The sequence below is a fragment of the Palaemon carinicauda genome, chromosome 3 (assembly GCF_036898095.1).
Source record: "Palaemon carinicauda isolate YSFRI2023 chromosome 3, ASM3689809v2, whole genome shotgun sequence".
NCBI lineage: Eukaryota > Metazoa > Arthropoda > Malacostraca > Decapoda > Palaemonidae > Palaemon > Palaemon carinicauda.
This window is the reverse complement of record NC_090727.1, coordinates 109,592,336-109,599,835: the sequence shown is the minus strand read 5'-3', so window position 1 is coordinate 109,599,835 and position 7,500 is coordinate 109,592,336.

The window sequence follows — 7,500 nt, the reverse complement described above, 5'->3', positions numbered from 1 at the left end:
GTGTGAGCTCCACCTGTTTCCTCTGGAAACCTTGCATTGGTTACTCTAGAAGAGATAAACCATTTTGATTTTATTATCTGGAAGGCTGCAACAATGGGTTGTGAGGGAAACACAAGTGTGTGTCTTTCCTTTATGAATTGTTATGCTATACTATGCATATCCAGTGATACATAGTTCACTTGATACTCATGGAAATTTCTTCTCTTTACAGGAGGACCCTCCGAAGTGCGGAAATGTTTTCTGCAACGTCCGCAGCAAGAACCTCTGCGGACATGAGTGTTGTAGGAGACACGCAGCATGCGCTGTCTCCAAGGATGATCTCTAGTATTGTGACCCTCAGGTATGTACTGTATTCACTAACCTGATTACTGAGGCTTTTGATTCCCTTAGAACGGCGGAATCAAGGGATATAGCAAGGGAGAAGCTTCGTACCTGGGTAAGGGGCTTCAAAAAGAACACCTCTGGCCCTTATCTTCCAAGTGAGAAGATGAGGGCGTATCTTTTTCCCAAGGCATCAGCTGATGCAGTGATTCCCCAGCCTCAAGAGGAGATCACTCAAGGTCAAGTCCAGATGGACGTGGAAGTCGCAGTCGCGATGCAAGACATCCAGTTAGATGACAGGATGTCTGACCTGGACGAACGTTTGGAACAAGACCTCCTGGCAGAAGGTCAGGATGAAGTTCAAATCCTGGATGTCGTAGAGGATGAGGTCGACGAGGTGTCGGCTACTCCGGTTCAGATTCCAGAGCCTATCCCCTCAACATCGGCCGGTCTCCCGGTAGAACTGGGACAGGCCCTCTCTTCGATTGTTGGAATGATCCAACAAATGCAGAAGGAGAATCAGGAGAAGGCGGCTGCTATAGAACTGCGTATGCAGTCCCTGGCAGAATCACATGGGCCCCGGAAAAGGCTCAATGTGAAAGACCTTCCCTTATGCTCAGATGCTAACCCATGGAGGTATGCTGAGCACATGCCGAAGACGACTGGAAAAATCGTCATCTCGGATAAGCTGGGTTCAGTTCCCCTAGAGGAGGTGGAATTCTGGCCCAGCAAGGCATCATATCCGGACTGCTATGTCCGGCTGAGAAAAGAACCAGCTTCAAGGGAGGAGACAGAGCCGAAGGAGGTCATAATTATGGACCACGCTAAGGCTCAAGCCCTACTTTCATCCTCGATGAAAGAGAGGGGCTTTGAGTAGAATCGGTGCAATAAGATTGTTAGATGCTATATCTTCTACGTCTCGATTAAAAATAGTTTCAAGTGATTGGTCAAATAGAAAGCACATGCCTCTTATAGTTAATACAAATAGAAATGCGCCCTTTCAGGTGAAAGATAGTAATCAAATAAATAGGACTACGTTACGAAATCAGAGTAGATTAAAGGTTGAGAATCGTGATCCTCCTTATTCTCAAATAAACTTCAATGCTAGACACAGGTTCCCTGACAAACGCATTTATAATAGAGGACATGGTGATCACCATAGGGAAAATAATTATAGGCTACAAAATCGCGAAACTCATCATAAAGTTCATTACCAGCAAAATGGCAATAGTTTCATGAACAGAAATAGAAAGGGGTGCTTTAACTGTGGTGAATTCAACCATGTTCAATCCAACTGTAGATTTGATCATAAAATAAAATGTAATGTATGTCGGGAATATGGACATAAGAGTAGACTTTGCACCGAATATAATCATAGTTATCACTAGGTAGTAGGCCAAGATGACAGTGCCGCACAGAGTAATTATCTGAAAATGTTTTATATTAATGCTCAATCTTTATTATGTCACAAACACGAAATAGAGCTTTTGGTAACACAACACAAAATTGATGTATTGTGCATAAGTGAAACATGGTTGTGTTCCAATATGAGTAATGATTTCTCTAATATATCATCATATAATTTATACAGAGAGGACCACGGCAGAGGTGGTGGGGTGTGTGTGTATGTAAGAGACCATTTAAAGGTAACCGAGTTTGATAACGGCCTTGAGAAGCAGGAGGGAGTTGAATGTAATTGGTTAACTCTACAGCACCGATATTTACCCTCAGTTATTATTGGTTGCTTCTACCGCCATCCTAAATCTACTGTAGATTCTTTTAATTTTATTTTAGACTCTCTTAAAAACGTAGTTCTAAGGAACAAAACTATTTTTATATTAGGTGATTTTAATGATGACCTTCTTAAAGCTGGTAATAAAATGACTGGACTTATTGACAGTGTAAAGTTAGACCAACTGATCGACAGGCCTACTAGAGTAACTTCGAATTCATCAACTTTGATAGACCTCTTCATCACTAATAACAAAACTATGGTAACTAAATTAGAAATATTGCCGGGCCCAATCGCAGACTATGAAGCAATTAGTATTTTAGTGAATATGAAAAAACCAAAGCGCTCTTCCATTTATAAAACTTTTCGCTGTTTACGGAATTATTCACAGAATACATATTGTAACTTACTACTTAATGAAGTGAACACCCTAAACACTATCTTGCATACAGATGACGTAAGTATTCAAGTTAATACGTTAACTAACGTCATGAACCTATGCATTGATACTTGCGCTCCCATTGTGACAAGACAATTAGTACGCCCCCCAGCCCCTTGGATATCAGAGCAAATAAGGTCTGCGATAAAAGAAAGAGATCAAATACAAAGTTTTCTGAAACAAGATCCTTATAATGAACTACTTAGGGAGAATTATAGAGATAAGAAAAAGACAGTTAAATTAGTAATTGACGCTAGTCGTAAAGAACATTACAACAATGAATTTGAAAAAAATATAAATGATATCTCAGCTACATGGAAAACTGCCAGAAAGATGCTTTCGAAAGTTACTAATAATGATTTTGAGTTAACTGAAAACAGCGAGGATGTATTAACCAAAACAGAAAATTTTAACGAATTTTTTTCCGGTGTAGGAAAAAGGACATTTGAAAAATCTCAAGAGGATTTGGCAAATAATGATATCCTGTTGCAAGATATCAATCAGATTGATAATTCTAATGACAATTTACCTGTTTTTAGACCCTCACCTGTTGATTGCGAGACTGTGATTTTAACTATTAAAAATATGAAAGAGACCAATGCGTGTGGACCAGATGGAATCTCTCTCCGTTTTATAAAAGATTCATTATTCGTAACAGCTTTTTATCTTACGATCATCGTTAATACATCAATAGTAACTAATGTTTTTCCTGAAATGTGGAAAATTCCGTATGTAGTCCCTGTCTATAAAAGTGGAGATAAAGATTTAGTGGGCAATTACAGGCCCATCTCACTGCTGCCTGTCCTGTCTAAAATTCTAGAAAAAATAGTTGCTAAACAATTAACCTCATATTTAGAATTGCATAAGCTTCTTTCCAAAACTCAACACGGTTTTAGACCAAAATTATCTACTGAGACTGCATTACTCCAGATATCTGATAAAATATACAACAATATGGAAAATAAGAAGATTTCTCTACTTTTGCTTTTGGACCTATCAAAAGCTTTTGATAGTGTTAGTCATGAAATTTTACTCAGAAAATGCGAAATGTTGAACATTGATACAGCCTGGTTTCGAAGTTATCTTAGCAACCGCCATCAAATTGTTAAAATAAAAAATACTATTTCTTCCACCAAACTAGTATCATTTGGAGTTCCACAAGGTTCAATTCTGGGACCAATTTTATTCATTATATTCGTTAATGACCTAGTTAATTACCTGCCCCACTGCTTTGTAGTTCAATATGCTGACGATACGCAAATTCTTATTGAAGGTGATAGTAACGATGTAGAAGCTATCGTGGAACGAGCCAACGACATATTATCTATGGCCAAAGTTTACTTTCAGAAAAATGGTTTGTTATTAAATACTGCGAAAACACAAAGTATCTTTATAGGAACAAGGCAATATTTAAATCGCATTAATCCGAATCTGACAATAAATTTTGAAGGCAGTCAAATCAAACCTCTAAGCAGTGTTAAGAACCTTGGGGTTTACTTCGATAATTATATGACTTTTGAGACACACATAGACAAGATTCACAGGAAAGTTATGGGAACCTTAATATATTTGAATAGAGTGAAAAATTATTTTGTACCAGAAACACGCTTAATTGTAGTACAATCTTTAGCTCTAAGCTTGATCAATTATTGTCTCACCGTCTGGGGGTCAGCGAATAATAAGCACCTGAGTAAAGTACAAAAACTACAGAATTTTGCAGCTCGTGTGGCCCTTGGGACGGTGAGTAAATATGATCATATCACTCCTCATCTAATAAAACTAGGATGGTTAAAGATGAAAGAGAAATACAGATATGATGTATGTATTTTAATTTTTAAGATTTTAAGAGGCATTTTACCAGAGTGGCTATATAATCTTCAGACTGTAAACTCCATTACCAGACAGGCTAATGATTTGTTCGAAAGGAGAGTTTGAACTGATATGGGATCGAGAGAGATGACAGTGAGGGGTCCCCATTTTTGGAACAGTATACCAGTCTCTTTAAAGGAAACTAACTCGTTACCGTCTTTTAAATACAAATTAAAGAAACATCTTTTAAATGGTATTTGATCTTTATATATCTAACATTTAACATTTTAGCTACTTATATTTATATATATATTTAAAAATGTTTTAATGTGTTAGTTTAATTTTACCTTTGAGCTTTAAAGATTTTTATGATGTTTTATGGTTTTCGATGTTTTAACAACTTATATTTCTATCTATACTTTTAACGTTTTTGGAACAGTGTACCGGGGTCTTTAAAGGAAACTAATTCGTTACCGTCTTTTAAATACAAATTAAAGAAAAACTTCTTTTAATTGGTATTTTGATCTTTATATTATATCTAACATTTAATATTTTAGCTACTTATATTTATGTCTCTATTTAAAAATGTTTTAATGTGTTAGTTTAATTTTACCTAAGAGCTTTAAAGATTTTTATGATGTTTTATGGTTTTCATTGTTTTAACAACTTGTATCTCTATCAATACTTTTAACGTTCTAATAATACGGTTTTTTATGCTCTTAACGTTTTAAATGCACATGTTTCTATCAATACTATTAGAACTATTATACATTTTGTTTTTCTCCTGACTTTTATAAGACTCGTGATTATAGTTTTGAATGCTTTTTTAATTATTATTATTATTATTTTGAGTACGTATATTTTCTATCAATACTTTTAAAACTTTTATATTATGTTTAGTTTCTCTGTGTACTTGATGCTATGTATTATCCTTAACATGGATATTAATACCCAATGTATAAATTGGAAATAAAGAATTATTATTATTATTATTATTATTATTATTATTCTCTAACTCGAAGGTAGCTGCATTGAGCAAGAAGCTCCCTTCTTTTGTGTCCTCTCCTGCTAGAGCCTTCCCCTTTTTACAGAAAGGGTTTGCGGCTGTCCTAAAGGCAGTCGAGGCCGGCAAGCCTTGCCCCTCCCTGGAGGAGTGTAAACCCTTGTCGCTGGCCCTGCCTATGGACCGCAAAGACTGGAAGGATGTCCATCTGACGTTCTCAGTGGGAAAGTTGGAGGCTGATATTGCCGGACGGCAATTCGGCGAGGACCTCCTCAAGCTGTCCGACTCTCTTTTACGAAGAGAGTTCGAGACAAAAGAAAGACTGGCTGCCTCAATGTCTCATCAGACTACTCTTGAGACGATGGCAAGTGACCCCAAGGTCCATGAAATGTTCATGGTGGTGGCTAAGTCTCACCTAGCCACAGTGACGAAGGACCTTTATAGCTTCGTCAAGGCAAGGAGAGCTTGCAGGGAGTTCATGTTCACCGGGGCTACGGTGAGACACGAGCCAAGGAAGTTAATCTCCTCCAACATTTGGGGAAAAGACCTTTTCCCTACCGAAGTGGTCAAAGAAGTTGTTGATAAGGCCGCCGTGGAGAATAGAAACCTTCTCCAGAAGTGGGGCCTGGCTATCAAAAGAAAGTCTTCCCCGGATGAGGGTCCTCAACCAAAGAGGAAGAATATGAGGACTAGGCTACCGTCTCGGCCAGCCAAGCCTTTTAGACAGCAACAGCAACTGCAATTGCCATTGCCTCCAGTGCCCCAGATGGTGGCACAAACCCCGACCACTTTTCAGTGGGTACCCCAGGCTGTGCCAGGTCAGTCCACCGCATTCACCCCAACGTTCGAAGGACAGTCTTCTTCCTTTCGTGCAAAACCTAGAGGAGCAGCCAGAGGCTCGTCTAGGCGCCCCTCAAGGGGAAGGGGATTCAGAGGTGGTCGTGGTCAGGGAGGCAAGACCTCAGGACGGCAGTCCAAGTGAAACGATACCGGTAGGAGGGAGACTGATGAAATTTTGGGATCGCTGGACCTTCGATCCCTGGGCCCAAAGCCTACTCAAGAATGGACTGGGCTGGAGCTGGTACAGCACTCCACCCCCGTGCCTTCGGTTTTTCCAACACTCCACCCCCGTTCTGGAGGAGTACGTTCAAGAACTATTGGAGAAAAAGGTGATCCGAAAGGTGAAGTCCATCAAATTCCAAGGGAGGCTGTTTTGTGTTCCCAAGAAAGACTCGGAAAAGCTCAGAGTCATTCTGGACTTATCGCCACTCAACAAGTTCATAGTGAATTGCAAATTCAAGATGCTAACACTGCAACACATAAGGACCTTACTGCCCAAGAGGGCATACTCAGTCTCTATAGACTTGTCAGATGCCTATTGGCACATTCCAATCAGCCGTCGACTCTCCCCCTACCTAGGGTTCAGGCTACAACGGAGACTATACGCCTTCAGAGCCATGCCATTCGGGCTAAACATAGCCCCAAGGATTTTCACGAAGCTTGCGAGCGCAGCTCTCAAACAATTACGCCTAAAGGGAATTCAGGTAGTAGCCTACCTGGACGACTGGCTGGTGTGGGCAGCATCCGAGACCGAATGCTTGCAAGCTTCCAGTCAGGTGATCCAGTTCATAGAGTACCTAGGCTTCAAGATCAACAGAAAAAAGTCTCGACTTTCTCCATCCCAAAAGTTCCAGTGGCTGGGAATCCACTGGGACCTTTTGTCACACAGTTTCTCCATCCCGACGAAGAAAAGGAAGGAGATAGCGGGCTCTGTCAAGAGACTTCTAGATTCCGAAAGGATATCAAGACGCGAACAGGAGAGGGTACTAGGCTCTCTCCAGTTTGCTTCAGTGACAGACCCAGTGCTAAGAGCACAGCTAAAGGATGCAACCGGAGTTTGGAGAAGGTATGCATCAAACGCGCGAAGAGATCTGAGAAGACCAGTGCCGCCTCGGCTACGTACTCTTCTCAGGCCTTGGTCCCAAGCCAGACATCTAAAGAAGTCGGTTCTTCTTCAGCCACCTCCCCCGTCGATGACGATTCACTCAGACGCCTCAAAGGAGGGATGGGGAGGTCACTCTCATCGGAAAAAAAGTCCAGGGGACTTGGTCCAAGCTATTCAGGACCTTTCATATAAACTTTCTAGAAGCTATGGCAGTGCTCCTTACCTTAAAGAAAGTCTCCCAGCGTCACTCG